The sequence below is a fragment of the Leopardus geoffroyi genome, chromosome D3 (assembly GCF_018350155.1).
Source record: "Leopardus geoffroyi isolate Oge1 chromosome D3, O.geoffroyi_Oge1_pat1.0, whole genome shotgun sequence".
Lineage (NCBI taxonomy): Eukaryota > Metazoa > Chordata > Mammalia > Carnivora > Felidae > Leopardus > Leopardus geoffroyi.
This window is the reverse complement of record NC_059339.1, coordinates 34551730-34571350: the sequence shown is the minus strand read 5'-3', so window position 1 is coordinate 34571350 and position 19621 is coordinate 34551730. Positions and strand designations below refer to the sequence as shown.

General features: G+C 43.2%; 1 protein-coding gene across 2 annotated transcripts in view; it reads left to right on the top strand.

Moving 5' to 3' along the window:
* RAB31 (RAB31, member RAS oncogene family) overlaps window positions 1-19621 on the top strand; it is a 134100-nt gene that overhangs the window by 68130 nt on the left and 46349 nt on the right. The gene's annotated exons all lie outside the window — the stretch shown is intronic.

Below are 19621 nucleotides of genomic sequence, written 5' to 3'. Positions count from 1 at the left end.
AGAAACAGCCAATGACTTGTTTCTTATTCTTTTTTTTTTTTTAATATGAAATTTATTGTCAAATTGGTTTCCATACAACACCCAGTGCTCATCCCAACAGGTGCCCTCCTCAATGCCCATCACCCCCTTTCCCCTCCCCCCTACCCCCCGTCAACCCTCAGTTTATTCTCAGTTTTTAGGAGTCTCTTATGGTTTGCCTCCTTCCCTTTCTGTAACTTTTTTCCCCCCTTCCCCTCCCCCATGGTCTTCTGTTAAGTTTCTCAGGATCCACATAAGAGTGAAAACATATGGTATCTGTCTTTCTCTGTATGACTTATTTCACTTAGCATAACACTCTCCAGTTCCATCCACGTTGCTGCAAATGGCCAGATTTCTTTCTTTCTCATTGCCAAGTAGTATTCCATTGTATATATAAACCACAGTTTCTTTATCCATTTGTCAGTTGATGGACATTTAGGCTCTTTCCATAATTTGGCGATTGTTGAAAGTGCTGCTATAAACATTGGGGTACAAGTGCCCCTATGCATCAGCACTCCTGTATCTCTTGGGTAAATTCCTAGCAGTGCTATTGCTCTCTTATTCTTAATTCCTTTTATGTGCTGAAAATATTTATGGGGAAGATTATTTAAAAAGCTTATGTTTTTAGATTTTAATGTTTATTTTTGAGAGAGAGAGAGAGAGAGAGAATGAGCAGGGGCTGGGGGCAGAGAGAGAGAGAGACACACACACACACAGAATCTGAAGCAGGCTCCAGGCTCTGAGCTGTTCACACAGAGCCCGATTTGGGCTCATGAACCTTGAGATCAAGACCTGAGCCCAAGTCGGACACTTAACCCGCTGAGCCACCTAGGTGCCCCTTGTGTTTTTAGATTTTAAAAAGTGAGGTAATAACAGCACAGACTGTCTATAATAGGATTATTCATATAATAACTAGGGTGTATATTATCAAAATCGAAAAGGGTGGTCAGGGTAAGTGACACACAGGGATTACCAATAGCCTGCCTTCACTGGGAGCTTTCAGGCTGCTCAAAACTTTCATCGGAGCTAATGATCACGGAGTAAAATAGTAAAATGGTCCAAGCTCACGTGTCACCTTCTCTACCTACCCTGTTTAAATAATGTCACTTCCCCCTTTTCCCTCCCTGCTCCACTCCATTTTTCTCCGCAGCCCTTACCACCTGCTAATATGCTATTTAATTCACTTACTTATTCTGTTGATTGTCTCTCTCTCAAAGGAAGAGAATCCGGGGTTCGGGATAATGCAGCATTTTCATTATCTGCTCCTAACAAATCAAATGTGCGTTTCTATAATTTTCACTTCCTATAAATCCCTGTCCCAGCATTTGTCGATTAAGGCTACTCAGGTGTTCAAGATTTCTTTCTTCTTAATTAGGACGAATCTTGTGGCCTACAAATGCTAACCTCATTAGAACATCTTCTATTTTGCTGCTAAATTGAGAGCACCAACTTGCACAAACGAAGCTGCTGCCATGAGCACCTCTTTAACTTTGTGGGTCAGCTGTGCATGCTGACTCCCGAAATGAGGTGACGAATCCGAGGAAGAAATGTCTGCTCAGGGATCTCTTCTTTACGTATCTACCTCTTTACATACTATGTATGCATACTTGTAGTACATAGATCTGCTGGGTTTTTGGTTGGGGGGGAGGGGTTTGGTTTTTTGGTTGTTATTTAAACTGAAGCAGAGGCTTTCTTGCTCCCATTTGTACTTTTGGCCATGAAATAGTTGCTTTTAATGTGCATAATAACTCAGTTTTACAAACAGCTGGCTTCGTATTAGAAGTATTACTGTTTCTACGCTTGGTGGGTCATTCCTAAGGGCTTGCTATGTTTCATGCCCTGTTCCGAATGTTTTCCGTGTACTAATAACGCACTTAGCCCTCTCACGGCACTCTGACGTGGGGACTACTTTCATCCCTATTTATAGGTGAAGTCACTGAGGGGCAGAGAAGTTAAGTAACTCGTTCAAGATCACACAGCCAATTAGGCGTAAAGGCGAAATAGGAATCCGGCAGTCTGGGTCCCGAGCTTTGTAGTTCTGTTCCGCTAGAAAAATCACCCAAAAGCCATGCGGCTGAAAGTGAAGTTGGCCAAAATCCCACCACCCAGATATTTGCACCGTTTTTTTAATTGATTTTTTTAGTTGAGGTATACTTGACGTACAATATTCTGTTCATTTCAGGTGTACGTCATAGCGATTTGATGTTTGTATACATTATGAAATCCCTACAAGAAGTCTAATTTCCACTATTGACATTAGATGGTCATTCTTCAGATGTCTCACTATATGTGTTGATAACTTCATATTAAAGGGGGTCATGGTTTTTTTGTTTTTGTTTTTTTTTTTTCAACGTTTATTTATTTTTGGGACAGAGAGAGACAGAGCATGAACGGGGGAGGGGCAGAGAGAGAGGGAGACACAGAATCTGAAACAAGCTCCAGGCTCCGAGCCATCAGCCCAGAGCCCGACGCGGGGCTCGAACTCACGGACCGCGAGATCGTGACCTGGCTGAAGTCGGACGCCCAACCGACTGCGCCACCCAGGCGCCCCAAGGGGTCATGGTTCTTTATAACCTGCTGTTTTCACTTGATAATAACGGTATTCCTGAAGAGAGATTTCTGTATGATCTAAACCGAGTATTTGACATTTCCTTACCTATTCTTTTTTTTTTTAATTTTTTAATGTTTATTTATTTTTTGAGACACACACACACACACACACACACACACACACACACACACACAGAGTGTGAGTGGGGCGGGGGGGTGCAGAGAGAGAGAGGGAGACACAGAATCCAAAGCAGGCTCCAGGCTCTGAGCTGTCAGCACAGAGCCTGACGTGGGGCTCGAACCCACAATCTGTGAGATCATGACCTGAACCAAAGTCAGATGAGTAACTGACTGAGCCACCCAGGCACCCCTCCTTACCTATTCTAATATAATATTCAAGTGTTTGACTGCTTTTGATGAAATCTGATACTCTAAAGTGACGACTGTAGTTTGTAGCTTGACTCACTGACCATCTCAAAGCAAAATAGCAATAGAAAATTTTTCGTATGACCATATTTCTAATTATTCTAATTGCTTTTCCTAAAATTTGACTGTTAGAGGTTATAGGCATCTGTGACTATATTGCTATGTCTGTAATTTTAAAAGTATAGTATTGTATAGATTATTATATTATACATGTTACATATAGTAACATGTTACTATATTATACATGTTACATGTAGTATTATTGTGTTAGTGCTATGTGTATTCACAGTATTATCTATTATTATAACGGTTAGTATTATAGGTGCAAGGTTTGATTCCATAGTAGTGCTTCAGGGAAGAGGGACTGAGTTTTGGATGATAACTTCAGGTGGATGCTTTTTAGAATCTAGATTTGTGGAGAGTGGGTGAAAAATGTCTGTTCAGCCTTTGTGGTCATCGATCCCTCTAACCCTCAAAGGCCTGATTTAGTTATCCTCAGACTGTCCTTGTCTGGTGTCCCTCCGTGCAGTCTCGCATCTCTCCAGTGATGGCAATTTTTCAATCATTTTGGCAGCTTGTTGCTGGATTTAATCGTGCTTGTAATGACGTTACCTAATGTTGGAGCTAAAAATACATTCCCTGCTGCTGCTTGTGCCTCGTGCTATTTGTTCTGTCTCATTAATTGTTGGAGTCCAGTGCACTTTATTATCCCTCCTTATCTGTGTAGAAATCTGCTGCTGTTCTACTAAGTCTGTGTAATTTTAAACAAACAAAATCTCTTTGGATTTATGGTTTCATAATATAAAGACATAGACTTCTGTGTCCTCAAAGGGGGATAATGCTCAGGGCAGTGCTTTGCATCAGTATTTGTTTACTTGTGGGACGATTCAACCAAGTTCTGCCTCGCATACACAATATTAACTCTGGACTATATTTTGGCACAAATTCATACTCTTGAAAAATTACTTTTCCGTCAGAGCACTGGAAATGTAAAAGGATCACTCTCCTCCTCCCTCTCTTCGTAGAAGGGAGTGTTCATTCCTGATAATGCTTTTCATTCAACCATATATGACGGCCATCTTAGGATTCTTTCAATGGCAAATGCTAATCCATAGACTGCCTCTGTAAGAAAGTGTTTGAAAATTTAATCATTTTCAATTAACCAGATGATTGCTGAGTCCAATTTGTTAGAAACGTAACGTTTGGAAGATTTGTGCTTCCAGTTTGTTGCAACCAAGAGGGGTGTCCAGGGGGCGAGAGTGCCACTGCCGTGCCAGTGTTGTAGTATCAGTGCAGGCTTTTGGGGGTTTTCATCCTTTCTTCCTGGAATGAGTGGTTCTGGCTTCTGCTTTGTGCCAAGCTGTGACGAGGACTCAACAGTAGGTTAGCAGATGCCTCTGGAAGGATGTACACAGGAGCGGAAGTGGTCCCAGGGGAGAGAAAGGAATTTATCTGCCCAGCTTCGTCCTCCTATCTCCCACTAGTCTGGGTTTGGGATTCTGTCCCAATGTGGCAGCACATCCATCTTTCCCGTTGGGTTTCCTTTTGACTCCCTTCTTTGTTTTTCCACATAAACTAGAATATCCTCATTGTTATTAAAAATACCTCATCAGTAGGAAATGCAACCTTCATGTTCTAGGTGTCTGCTTCCAAGTCATTCTGTTTTTGCTTTAAAACACTATCACAATCCATAAGATAACTCCCTTAAAATGTTGGTGTCTTGGAATAATTTCAGGCTTCATTTTCTTGATCTGATCCATCAGAGCAATATTACTCTAAGAACCTAACATGAACAGATATTAACATCATCTTATTCTCTTGTTTCACTTGGGTTGGCTGTCTGTCCACCCTAGTGCCTCAGTCGTAATGGTTGCATTTATAAAATTTGGGTTTCAAATGCACCACGGTCAAATTCCACAAAGGTGAATTGGTAGTTCTTTTGTGAGCATGAAAACTCTCCCCTTACTCTACTTAACACGTCTTAAGTTAAATAGATTGACTTCTGAAATCAAGCTCATCATTATATATTTTTTTATTTATTTATTTATTTTTTTTTTTCAACGTTTATTTATTTTTGGGACAGAGAGAGACAGAGCATGAACGGGGGAGGGGCAGAGAGAGAGGGAGACACAGAATCGGAAACAGGCTCCAGGCTCTGAGCCATCAGCCCAGAGCCTGACGCGGGGCTCGAACTCACGGACCGCGAGATCGTGACCTGGCTGAAGTCGGACACTTAACCGACTGCGCCACCCAGGCGCCCCACATCGTTATATATTTTTTAAGATGAAATTGGAGAACACACATACAGACTAAAAAATAGCCCCCCCCCCCATATTTACCAGGAATTATGGAGCTTTGAACTTAACAGTAAAAATGACATGATGCAAAGATTTGTGTAGGAAATTATATAATTTATTACTACTGTCTTTTTTGGGTTATTTATTTATTTTAGGGAGACAGCGAACAGGGGTGAGGGGCAGAGCGAGAGCGAGAGCGAGAGCGAGAGAGAGAGAGAGAGAGAGAAACCTCCAGCAGGCTCCACGATCAGCATAGAGCCTGACGAGGGGCTCAATCCCACGATCCCTGGTATCATGACCTGAGTCAAAATCAAGAGTCGGACACTCAACTGATGGAGCCACCCAGGTGCCCCTTTTTTGGGTATTTAAGGAAATTGACAAAACATTGGAAATGAAAGAAATGCCAAGTAAGAACAAATTGAACACTATACGGGACTGAGTAAGAGAGTATCATCTAATAAAAGATTGAGCTATTGTAGAATTCTAAATATGATCTTAAATAAACTCAACTTTATGTAGACTTTAGAATACCATTATTAACTGAAAATGACACGTTCGTTGTGTGTGAATTCTTTTTTATCTCCGTATTTAAAAATATTCTTGTACTTGCAGAAAAGTTACAAAAATATTACAAGAGCTCTCTTGCTGAGGTGGCTGTGTTTCAAGCTGTGGGTCTGTGCGCTGGCAGGGGGGACTTTGCTTGCTTGTTCATTCTGGGGTTAGAGAGACAACAGCTCCCCGAGGAAGCTCTTCTCAGGCAATACAGAAGCATGAGGGACAAAGGGCAGACGTGAAGCCTCTTCATGCTAGGGTTGGAATGGGCACATGTCACATGGTCTACATCCCATTGACCAAGGCAAGTCACATGGCAGAGCCCAAAGTCAAAAGATAGAAACATGGCCTTTAGAGGAAGTGCAAATACTACATTGGCATAAACAGGGCATGAATTCATGGAGAAGTGAAGAATTGGTGGTCATAATTTTGTCGTCCGTAGGCATCTGGTTCTCTTGCTCTATGTACCTTGGAGGCTCAACTTCTCCCAGCCTGGAACTTCTTTTCAGACATCTACCTCCATCTTTTCCCACTGAACTTTACTTTTACACACTCTGTGGTATTTTACCCTAAATGAATTTCCTGTTAAGAAATCTGAAATTATAGAAATAACGTTTGCCCCCCTGTGGCTTTTAAAATACAGTTGATCCGGGGCGCCTGGGTGGCGCAGTCGGTTAAGCGTCCGACTTCAGCCAGGTCACGATCTCGCGGTCCGTGAGTTCGGGCCCTGCGTCAGGCTCTGGGCTGATGGCCCAGAGCCTGGAGCCTGTTTCCGATTCTGTGTCTCCCTCTCTCTCTGCCCCTCCCCCGTTCATGCTCTGTCTCTCTCTGTCCCAAAAAAAAAAAAAAAAAAAAAAAAATATACAGTTGATCCTTGAACAATGTGGGGGTTAGGGGGGGTTGACCCCTCGCAATTGAAAATCTATGTATAGCTTTGGACTCCCCTAAAACTTAACTACTAATAGCCTACTACTGTTGACTGGAAGCCTTACTGATAACATAAACAGTCAATGAACACGTATTTTGTATGTTACATGTAATATACTGTATTCTTACAATAAAGTAAGCTAGAGAAAAGAAAATGTATTAGAAAATCATAGGAGAAGGGGCACCTGGGTGGCCCAGTCGGTTAAGCGTCTGACTTTAGCTCAGATCATGATCTCACACTCCGTGAGTTCGAGCCCCGCGTCCGGCTCTGTGCTGATAGCTCAGAGCCTGGAGCCTGCTTCGGATTCTGTGTCTCCCTGTCTCTCTGCCCCTCCCCTGCTCATGCTGTCTCTCTCTGTCTCAAAAATAAATAAAAACATTAAAAAAACTTAAAAAAAGAAAATCATAGGAGAAAATGCGTGCATAGTTCTGTACTGCAAAAACATCTGCATTTAAGCGGACTTGTAGTTCAGACCCGTGTTGTTCAAGGGTGAGCTGTATATTCATTACTTCCTGGTGCCTGAGATGGTCCCTCTCTGTGTTTCTGAAAACAGCCCAATGAAGATAGCTGTGGTGTGAAATTCTCTGTTTACCCGTTCCTCTGGAACTCTTTTCCTGTTCACTCCCTCACCTGTTCTAGACTCGCTCAGTGCTTCAGTCTCATAAGCTTCTTGTTTTCATTGCCCAGTTCACCTCGGAAGCCGTTGAGCCATGCTTTCATCTTTTTTTTGGATAATCCATCCTGGAGTTCTAGTGGTTAGAAATAAAATTAGCTGATAAACGCTTTTGCCTCTATTTGTTTCTGTGTGGATTATCAGCATGTAGAGTACTACCTCTAGTGTTTTTGTTTTTGTTTTTTTTGAGAAAAAATTTTTAGTTTATTTTGTTGATTTTGGAGAGCAAGAGTGTGAGTGGGGGAGGGGCAGAGAGAGAGAGGGAGAGAAAGAATCTCAAGCAGGCTCTGTGCTGTTAGTGCAGAGCCTGACAAGAGGCTAGATCCCGTGTGAGATCAGGACCTGAGCCGAAATCAAGAGTTGGACACTTAACCGACTGAACCACCCAGGTTGCCCCTTACCTCTCTTTTTTAAATACAGTTTTATTGAGATGTAATTCACAGGCCATAAATACACCCATTTAAAATGTACAGTTCAGTGGGCTCTAGTATGTTGACTGTGCAAGCGTTGCCACAACTAATTTTACAACATTTTCATCATCCGCAAAAGAAACCCCGAACCTATTAACAGTCATTTCCCACTTCTTCCTGAGTCCCCCAGCCCTTGGCTGCTTTCTGCCTGTAGATTTGCCTACTCTGGACATTGCATATAAATGGAGTCATACAGCCTGTTTGGTTTTGTTTGGTTTTGTTTTTTTGTGACTGGCTTCTTTCACTTAGGACAATGTTGTCGACGTCCATCGACATTGTAACTTGAATCAGTGCTTCTGTCTTTTTCATGGCTGATTAATACTCCATTGTATGGATGCACTACATTTTGTATATCCCTCCATCAAGTGATGGACATTTAGGTTATTTTCACTTTTTGGCTATTATGAATAAGCCTGCTACAAGCATTCATGAGTAAATAAGTTTTTGCGTAGATAGTTGTGTTTAGGAATCGAAACAAAATCTCTCAGGAACATATCTAGGAGTGAAATTGATGGGTCATGTGGTAACCCTATATTTAGCATTTTGAGGGTCTACCAAACTATTCTCCAAAGTGGCTGCACCATTTTCTGTTCCTACCAGCAATGTATGAGGTTCTAGTTTCTCCACATTCCCACCACTTGTCTTTGCCGAACTCAAGGCTACAAGGATTTACCCCCGTATGTTCTTCTAAGAGTTCTATAGTTTTAGCTCTTACCTTCAGCTCTATAATCCATCTGTTGTTACTTTTTGCATATCTTACAAGGAAGGGTTTTCCACCTCACTCTGTACGTTGATATCATACAAAATCAGCTGTCCCAACACGATTTGTTGAAAAGACCATTCTTGGCCCAGTTGGTTTTCTCAGCACCTTTGTTGATAATCAGTTGACCACAAATGTGAGGGTTTAATTCCGGATGCAATTCTATTTCTTTGATCTAATTTTTACCCTTCTGCCAGGACCACATTTCCCTGATTGCTGTAGTTTTTTGGCAAGTTTTGAAATTAGGAAGTATGAGTCCTTCAACTTAGTCCTTCTTTTTCAAGATTATTTTGTCCATTCCACATCCCTTGCATTTCCATAGGAATTTTAGGACCGGCTTGTACATTTTTGCAAAAACCCCAGCTGTATTTTGATAGGGATCGTGTTGAATCTGTAGATGAATTTGAGGGTTACCTGCTCCTTAAACCTTTAAGTCCTAAGCGATAAGCAAGTTACAAGCTGTTGTTCATTTCTAATTGTGGACTGGAAAGGCAGCCTTGACCTCTGAATGGTACCTAAAGAAAAAATTCTGAATAAAATATTAAATCTTTGAAATGTTAAAATGCATAACAAGTTCACATAAAACTGTACATAAGGTTATATTTGTGAAGTTATCACTTGCAACTTACCAAACTTATCATTACATTCGAAATGTATTTTACTTGACTAAATTATTTTTTTAAAAGAAGGAATCTGTCTTCAAAATATTATTATTTGCAGCTGGTTTAGCTTTTATCAGCGCTATTATCTAACCCAGGACCAGACATTATTACTTAATACATACTGACTCAAGATAAAGTGATATGCTGACACCCATTGATTCAAAGGCTTACAGTGACTCTCCTAGTAAGTGTACAAACATTTTTTTCCCTCCAATTTTGAGATAGTTCAAGCACTCCGGGAAATAATATACTAAATATATTTACACCACCCCGATTTGTTGAATCTTCCCTTGTTCCTTCTGTCCGAAGTTTTCCCGGAAGCTTGGGTACCTGAAGAAGTCAAAGTGACGCGGATGCCCTCTAGGAGCTGACGGTTTAGCTGCTCTGTTGAGACAGTATGCTTATTCACCTCCTTTGGCTTGACCTTTGCGGCACCTACCAAATTGGAAAGGTTAGGTGATTGGACGACGTGAGCAGAGATAGCTGAGACACAGCCAGGCAGGGCCGTGGCCGAAATGCTGGGTCTCAGTGGGTCCCTGAGACAGAAAAAGAGAATGAAGGCAGCAGATAGAGGAGGTCGGGTTCAGCCTTGACAAACACCCAAAGATGCTTTTTGCCATCTTTCATTCTTTCCTTGGTCCCGGACTCTGTGGTTAAGGAAATGGTTCACTTTTCACAGACTGTAGCTAAAGTCAGAGGAAATTTTGACCTTTGGAAGTCCTTGAAGAATGGGGCCTCTCAGAAGCTCAGAATGTGCTGCTCTTTGTTTCTCCTCTGCTTGCCCTGCAGCCACTGGAAATACAGGCCCAGCTCCAAGTGGCGCCGGCTAGGAGCCGACAGAACACAAAATCTGATTCGACAACACACAGAATCTGCTCCTCACCCACTGCCGGAGGGAAACTGCTTCACTCTATTGCACCTTTTCCTGCACCCACTCACTAGAGAACGATTTTTGTAGGAATTCACCTGCAGTGGAAGAGGGTCAGTACCCGGTTTTGCTTTCCTCTCCCCATCACAAGAGAACAGTGTTTTAATTAGTGCAAATTGAGATCCTGAGAAGGGAAATATTCCTTCTCTCCATCCTTTGCTCCCGTAACACTCCCCGGAAGGGAAAACCAGAAGATTATGTGGCAAGGAGAAACATCAGAAGCTTGCAAATCTGGCATATGCTGTTAAAAATGAAGTCAACAGCTCCTGATAGGGCGGTGCTACCACATCTGCTTTGAGAAGAAGCCTCAGGAATCACCGTAATTAAAAGTGGTACGGCTGAAGAGGTCCAGCGGTATTTAAAAATTGGTGACAGAGGGGCGCCTGGGTGGCCCAGTCAGTTGAGCATCGCTCTCTTGGTTTCTGCTCAGGTCATGATCTCACGGTTTGTGGGTTCAAGCCCCACGGGGCGGGGGCTCTTCACTGTCAGTGTGGATCCTGCTTGGGATTCTCTCTCTCCTTCTCTCTGCCCCCCCCCCCCCCACTCGCTCTTTTGGTCTTTCTCAAAATAAATAAACACTAGAAAATAAATAAAAGTTGGTGACAGAAACTGCCCAAGGAAGTGTGACTGTGGCATTCGAAGAGGGGCATCGGACGGCAGAGGTGTGGGCACCCAGAGAGCCGCCTTTAATGGCATATCTGGTTCCCATCCAGGGGTGTTGGTGTCATTTAGCAAATTAGGAGTTTCGGTGCAGAATGCCACTGGCAGGAGGGAAAGAGGAAGGACATGTCCATATATTAAAATAAATGTAGTAAGCCCAGAGGGAAACTCTCCAAGCACTTCTGCCCTCAGCCCGTGCGCTGGGAAAGCCGGAAGTGAGGGACCGGAAGCGGGAAGTGAACAGACAGGAAGCGTGGCGAGTAGAGGCTCAAGCCTACGTTGATCTTAAAAAGCAAGGCTGGGCCGCACCTGCCTGCAAGTAGCCCCTGCCCCTTGCCCCTTGCCCCTTCTACACCCTCTCTGTCACAAGAGACCCCACTGTTGTTCTTTGTTCCCCGGTGGGTGTCTCCCCCTCCTCTCTGGGCGTCCAGGGCCGCCTGCCCTGCCCCCTCCGTGGGGACAGGGTCTGGGAGGGACCGTGACGCCGCTAAATGAAGATGCTTGACAAATCGGGCAACGACATTTTATTGGAGTGTGTTTTAGTCTGGGACGCCCTAAGTAGCTTCTAATTATGAAGCATTGTCTCTGCCTCCTGGGTTGAGGCCAGTTTCCGTTCTCCGGCACTCAGAGGGCCGGGACTGCAGGCAGTGCGCCGGAGACAGGCGTCCCGGGGCTGGGGTTGTGCTTATTAAGAATCTTGGGGCGCCTGGGTGGCGCAGTCGGTTAAGCGTCCGACTTCAGCCAGGTCACGATCTCGCGGTCCGTGAGTTCGAGCCCCGCGTCAGGCTCTGGGCTGATGGCTCAGAGCCTGGAGCCTGTTTCCGATTCTGTGTCTCCCTCTCTCTCTGCCCCCCCCCCCCCCCCCCCGTTCATGCTCTGTCTCTCTCTGTCCCAAAAATAAATAAACGTTGAAAAAAAAAATTAAAAAAAAAAAGAACACAGAGCTCCCTGTTTGGAGACATTGAAATCCAGGGCAGCCCCTTTGAAGGCGGGCCTGACTCCACCCTTGTCCTTCCCCTTCTCTGTTTGTTTCCTATGGCTGCTGTAACCGATTACCACGCATTTGGTAGCTCGAAACAGCACAAGTTTACTTACAGTTCAGAAAGTCACAAGTCTGAGAAGGGTGTCACCGGGCTCATAACCAAGGCATAGGCAGGGCCGTGTTCCTTTCTGGAAGCTTTGGGGAAGAATCCGTTCCTGGCCTTTCTCAGAGGCTGCCCGCATTCCTTGGTTTGTGGCCCCTCCCTCCATCTTCAAGGCCGGCAGCAGAAGTTCTTCCATGCTCTGACTCTCTTGCCTCCCTCTGCCAATTGTAAGGACGCTTAGGATGACACTGGCCACTGTATAATGGAGGATAATCTTCCCATCTCAAGGTCAGCTGGTCAGCAACCTTAATTCCGTTAGCAGTCTTAACCCCCCCCTTGCCATGTACCATAACATATTTCCTGGTCCCAGGGATTAGGATGTGGACATCTTTGGGGGCTGTAATTCCATCTGCCAACTCCTGTTTCCCCATCGCTTAGTACCTGTCATGTACCACGTGTTCAGTGGATACTTGTTGAATGAGTGAATACGTGTGTAAGCCCATATCTGCATTACGTCAACTTAAGCAACATTTCATTGCAGAGAAGCAACTGAGAAATGGAAAGACGCATGGAATTTGGAGTCAGAAGACTGTGTTCAAGGTCTGGTCACACCATTGAAGAGCTGTGTGTCCGTGGGCAGTTGATGTAACCATTCTGAGCCTATTTTCTCATCTGTAAAATGGGAACAGTGTTACCCAGTGAACTTGCCTTCACAGGGTTAGGGACTCATCACATGTGTTCCATCGTTACATATTTGTTGAGTCCCTGCTATGGCCCAGATAGGGGGTCGGGGAAGGGTCGCACAGGAGGTGACCCTTGAAAAAAGTGTGAATGAAGTGAGGGAGTGAGGATATCTAGTGGAGGGTGGTCCAGGCTGGGGAAGGCATGTGAGATAAGCTTGAGGGCTCCCCATGGCTGCATGTTCAGGGAGCAGGGAGGAGGCCAGGGGCTGGAGAGAGAGGGCGGGGGAGACGAGCCTAGTGCCTTAGTGACACCATAGGACACAGTTTGGATTTTATGCTTAGTACATTGGAAGGGTTTTGAAAAGTGACACAGTTGGAAGAAAAACGTCAGTTGCTTTACAGTTAAAATAATATGATGTCAGGTATTTGCTTCAGAAGGTTTTAGCGGCGGGGGGGGGAAGGGAGGTGGAAACATGCCCATGGCCATGTATTCGGGGTGATCTTGAGGCTAGGGGATGAGAATCTGGAAGCACATTGTACCATGCTCTCTTCTGGTGCGTATGTTTGAAAATTTCCACAATTAAAAAGTTAAAAATAGATTCGATGGTATGTGTAAATAACACAACTCAGAAGTTAAAAAAAGGATCCCTCTGGGTGCTGTGTGGCCAGTATGGAGGCCACTGCAGTATTTACATGCCGTAATGGAAACTTCCAGATAGTCCGGGAACAATGCACTCAGGCTGCACTCAGTGAACACAGCACACAGTCCTGGGTGCCCGGTGCTTTGGGGATGAATGAAACCACACGCCTGCAAGTGTGTGATTCCAATCCCTTTCTAGCAAGGTGCTGTCATAGACTCGGGAAGCCCCTCAAGGGTGCCCAGCAAGGCAGGCTTTCCTGCGGGCACCGTGGTGGCAGGGCTTCAGGACAGGTGCCGCAGCCAGGGGGCACTGGGTTAGGCCCCGCTGTGGGGCCCACAGAGCAAAGTGTCTTCTGCTCTGGGCGTAATCCCAGGTGATGTTGGCTTGCTGTCCCATTCTGCAGGGAGGCCTCTCGAAGATGGGATGTTTTCTGTGAACAGGAGGCTACACACAGGTGGGAGAGACCAAAGCAACCTGAGCAGAGTAGAGAGAGAGGGAGAGTCATGACCAACCTTTGTGGCATTTCCTTCAAATGAATGGTGACTGTGTGTGATGAGGAACACAGATAACTTAGGGACAGGGTGGGGCAGAGTTCTGGACTTTGAGGAAATTCCATTGGCTTGCTAACAGACAGGAATTAGAGCTGAGGTTCTCTGCAGTTGGGTATTACATGGGTGGGGAAAAATGTATTTCTGCATCATTTCAAGACCTTGACTTCTGTCTCCTACATTATTCTAAGGATCAGAATACCCTAGTTCATTGCCTTGTCTTTTACAAAACACGAATCCATGCCCTCCCCACCAACACCGTTTTTTTTTGTGGAAAGAGGTTTGGATTTGGGTTGTTTCATTTTCTACTAGAGAAGGTTTGCACTGTACCTTGTCAAAAAGGAGCCACATGGAGGTCAGGTTACCTCTCAAATCCGGCTTCCTTCTGATACTTTGGCTTCAATACTTTGATCCCCTAATGCTGAGGACGCTGATTGACTTTAATTGGCAAAATGAAAGAAAGAAGAAGGAAGGGGAGGGGGAAAAAATCGCTTCTCATTGTAAAAGTAATGTAACCTATTAAAATTAAAAAAAAATCTAGACGCATCGAAACAAGTGGCGGGCTGCCTATAATGACAGTATTCAGAAATCATATCGTTAATAGTCTGCTGTATAATTTCCCAGCCCTTTTTCTTTTCAACTTTACCTACTAACGGGTTTTAGGACATCTGAGTGGGCATATTAAATAGGCCTCTGCTTTTCTGTGGAGAGAGAGGGTCTGTGTAAAAATCAGAAACATTCTTCTGAATGGCACATAAAGAACATTCAGTGATGGTTTTTCCATTCAGCTTTTGCCAGCTGGGAATGTTGGGAATGTCAAGAATTTTCCTCTACCACTTCCCTCTTTGTTTGAATCCTAATGAACCACGGGATATGTTTTGGCTTCTGCCCTCGACTGTCCCTGGCCTCAGGGTTCTGTGGGATGGTGAGAATTTCTGATCCTGTCCTGGCACCAGAGGCAGAACAGCATTGACTCCCGGGCTGCATTGAAGCGACTCACCAAGGACACTGTTCTCTGAACATCGTAACACATAACCAATCCCTACAAGTTCCTGGACCTGATGCCAGAGCATTCTGGCTTGGATAATTCTCATCTGGGGAGGCAGAGCCCAGCTGGAACTTGTCCTTGTTTGGAAACTTGATGTATTTTCCACTACTGCTCATTCTTGACATGCACGATTTTTTGCTGCTGTGGAATTTATGATGCCACAAACCTGCATTTAAGGAATTTTGCCTGAAGCAGGCTGGGTGGTCTGGAGGATTTGGATATTTCCTGGAATAATAATTTCCACTGTGTGCTGAGTAGTGTGTGAATGTACACACGTACAGGGTGGTGTGGGATGGGAAGAAAGGACATTTGTGTTACATGTAAAACACTCGGAAGAATCAAGAGCAGGGCAAAGGGAAGAGGTTTCATCCAGACTCTGTCCTGCCTTGGCCGTGAGTGTCATCACAGAGCTGGAAAAACCTTAGTTATCACCACCACCACCCCAACCCCCACAGCGACCCACAGTTTACAGAATAAAGAAACCAGAACAGAGTCAGGCAGCCAGGCATGGATGTCTCGACTCCCTTTGAGTCTAGATCTTTTCGTACTTTGCCCTTAAGGTGGGTTCTGAGCATACCTGGTCTCGAGATGTTAAAAAATGCTACTTGGAAAAAGGTAAAGAAAATTGAGAATTCTGAGTTAAAACCAAAACAAATAGGTTTCTTGACTATACTAATTTTCAGAGCTTCTCACGCACTAATAATACTTTGTAAATCTCCGAGGAAGCATTATCATGTACAACGTTGGTCAAACTTACTTGGCCAAGAAACCTTTTTTCCAAAAAGCACCTCATGGGCCCAGGGTTCTGCAGAAGACCCCAGGGAAGTGCCAGACTGCTCTATCTTGCCTCTTGTGTCATCTTCTGTTTTTTCAGAAATGTAAATTTCACTGTTGCCTGGAAGTCCATTGTATGGCTAAGCCAAATTTACGTTTCTGGTCCCTGATCGTTAGACGTTGACATCGGTTCCGATTTGTCAGCATTACTGATGATTCTGGAGTGAATTTTGGTTACTCTGTGCCCATCTCTGATCATTCCCTTCAGAAGTGCCATTGTTGAATCAGTGTATGAACATTTTCAAGACTCTTGATATTCCTTGTCTGGTTGTTTTATAGAGAGATTATGCCCACTTTATCCTTCTCCCAGTTGCTGGAAGTGGGGGCAAGGTTAGCATACATCTGTAAAAGCTAAGTCTGAGCAGCTTGAAGAAGACCATTCCCCTCCCTCTTATTCTGTGGACATACAACAGTTAACAAACACACAGTCACACACACGAAGGACATACACAGCCATTTCTTTTGAGAGTCAGATTGGCTTTTCATAATTCCCCGTGCTGCTTCTAAATAATTAAAAAGTTATCTGAGCACTTTAATTTGGCATTCTAGATATTTTGTTGGATAGTTAGGAAAGAAGGGATTTTGAATTGGCTTCTGTCATGCTCATTTTCAAAGAACCTCTCAAGGTGAGATTTAAAAATTATATCAACCTCATGTGATCGGGAAACTGTTTCTGGAAGAACCTTTTTATGTAAGTGTTTTTATCAGTCTTAATTCAGACTCTACGGAAATTGAGTTATGTCATGTCGAGTATTGAAGCTAATTGTGGTGCTTTTGTTTTTATATTTGTATGGGAAAGAGTATACACATTGTAGGCTAGAAGTGATTTATCGTTTTGTCCTCCACAAATATTATCCGTTGGTCAATGCATTATTGGGTTTTAGAACTGAGACTTGAACTTTTAACTCATTAAAACTCCCAAGTCCCCGGCAATAAAGTCATTTAAGTGGCTTCACCAACAGATTTATTTCAAAATGATTCCATTTGGGGGAAGGAAAGAACAAGTAATGCATTATATACAAAGATCTATTCAATAATTCATGAGACCTGCACACCAGTGACCATTTTAGATTCAGTTCATAGTATTGTAGCTGAAAATGAACTCTGTCTTAAGAAGATATCCACGATTTGCTCCTCTTTGTGCTTGAGTCCACAAGTATCCTGATTTTTGAGATACAGATTTTGTTCCTACGTGGTGTGTTTATGTGGACCTTTCCTATTATGGAGGCTATATTGAAAAAAAAAAATGGGCGTTTTATATCATTGGGCTAAAAGGACACTTTATATGCATTCTTAACCCTTAGCAAAGCAGGAGTGTTTCAGAAATACGTTCCTTTTATCCTCCCTTTGGGCAGGAATTCTGACTTTATTTTCTACATGTGGATTGGATTGCTAAAGGACAGATTAAAAATAGATTTAGTGATGTCTAACAATTACAACAGACACCCAGTGTTGGGCACTGAATATGAAAGGCACACATGGTAAATGGCCTGCTGTCTTCCAGGGGGTCCTGGCAAGTGGCCAGGGCCCGTCAGCTGGGAACTCCTGGGTTCATCTTGAGCTCCATTCAACCCATTCCCTTTTCTGAAAAACCACAGAGGCCCCATGGCTATTTCTGTTCAAGGTGGAGGCTTGCACCAGGGCGGGAGAGTTGAGAAAGAGCCTGTTTCCTTCCACACTCTGGAGAGTGCTGCCCCAGCCCTCTACAGCACATTACGAGGGATGCCTCGGGAACTAACGTACTTCAAATCTCCAAATAGGATCATTTCAATTTGGCAAGGCTTTATTCAGCGATAAGTATTATGTGGGAAACCAATACGAATGAGTGAGATGGTTTTGTTGGAAAAGCTTCAGGATCTATCCTTCTTCCTTCCCTCCCTGCTCCTTATCCTACTCTCTAATAAAAATGGTTGCTTTTTCTTTTCAACTTAAAAACCTATGTAAAAAAATCATTGTAAACATTTATGCTCTACAGACTCTCATGAGAAGAATGTACAAGTCACTAGAAATCCCACTGTTAACATTTTGAGAAACATTGTTGTAGCCGTAGACATAGACAGACCACCTCACATTCTATTCTAAATTATAGTATGCTTCATAAGCAGCTTCGAGACTGTTTCTTTCCCCCTTTAACAGTATGTAATCGTTTCCTAAAATTAAAAACCCTCACCATCATTTTAATTGTTGCAGAATATTCTGTTATATACAGACACCATTAATGGATTCTCTATGATGAACCGTTAGGTCGTTTTCAAATATTTGCTCCCATGTGTAACATAGGGATGAGGGCCATTGTGTGTGTGATGAGCTCCTTTAAGTGGAGTTGGTGGGTCGAACAATAGGCACATTTCAACTTTTGGTATATATTACCAACAGCGGCTTTTAAAGAGAGTGTCTCTCTGTTTTTTAAATAAAAATTATATATTTAAGGTGTACAACATGATTTGATGTACATACACATAGTGAAATTGTTACGACAAAGTAATTAATATATCTTCTCACATAGTTACCTTTTCCCTTTGTTAAACGATTATAACACCTGAAATTTCCTCTCTTGGCAAATTTCCAGATTCAATACACTATAATTTACCATAGGCATCAGGCTGTGCCTTCTATCTCTGCAACTTATTCATCCCATGTAACTGCAACTTTGTAATCTTTCACCAACATCTCCTCAACCCCTCCCCTCCCTGTTCCTGGTAACCACCCTTCTACTCTCTGCTTCTATGTATTTGACTTTTTTAGATCCCATGTATAAGTGAGATCATGCAGGTTGTTTTGTTTCTGTATCCGGCTTATTTCATTTGGCATAATATCTTTTAGATTCATCCATGTTGTTGCAAATGGCAGGATTTCCTTTTTTAAGGCTGGGTAATATTCCACTGTGTGTGTGTGTGTGTGTGTGTGTGTGTGTGTGTGTATACACATCACCTTTTCTTCCTTTCTTCATTCCTCGATAGACACTTAGGTTGTTTCCATGTCTTGTCCATTGCAAATAATGCTGCCGTGAACATGGAAGTGCAGATATCTCTTCGAGGTATTGAAGAGATTTCCTTTACGTATACAACCAAAAGGGGGATTGCTGGATCATATAGTTCTGTGTTTTTTGTGTTGCCTGCATACTATTTTCAATAGTGGCTGCACCAGTTTACATTCCCAACAGTGCTTCAGGGTTCCCTTTTCCCTTTTTTCCACATCCTCACCAACGCTTGTTATCTTTTTTTTTTTTTTTTTTTTTTAAAGAGAAAAAGCATGCACACATGAGTCAGGGAGGGACAGAGGGAAAGAGAGAGAGAATCCTAAGCAAGCTCTGCACTCAGCACGGAGCCCGACACAGGGCTCAATCCCACGACCCTGGGATCATGACTTGAGCCTAAACCAGGAGCTGGACGCTCAACTGATTGAGCCACCCGGCACCCCCGCCCCCTTTCTTTTTGATAACAGCCATCGTAACAGGTGTGATATCTCATTGTGATTTTGATTTGCGTTTCCTTGAGGATTAGTGATATTGAATGTCTTTTTATAAGAAGGTCTTCAAATACATTCCCAGGTAACATATGAGAGTGCTCCCCTGCCCGAATCCATACCAACTATGGATATAGTAAATCTTTTTAATATTTAATAAGTTACTACATGCCTCTTCATTGCTTTTATTTTCATTTCTTTTACTATAATTGAATGTTTCAAAATATTTACTGGCAATTTATATCTCTTCCTTGGAGATTTAGCTACGTGTATCCTTTGACCATTTTTCGCCTGAGCTATCTTTTTCTTACTGGCTTTTAAAACTTTTCCACGATGTATCCAGATGTATCCAAAGATCTATCCTTCAAAATATTCGTAGACTCTGCATGTATC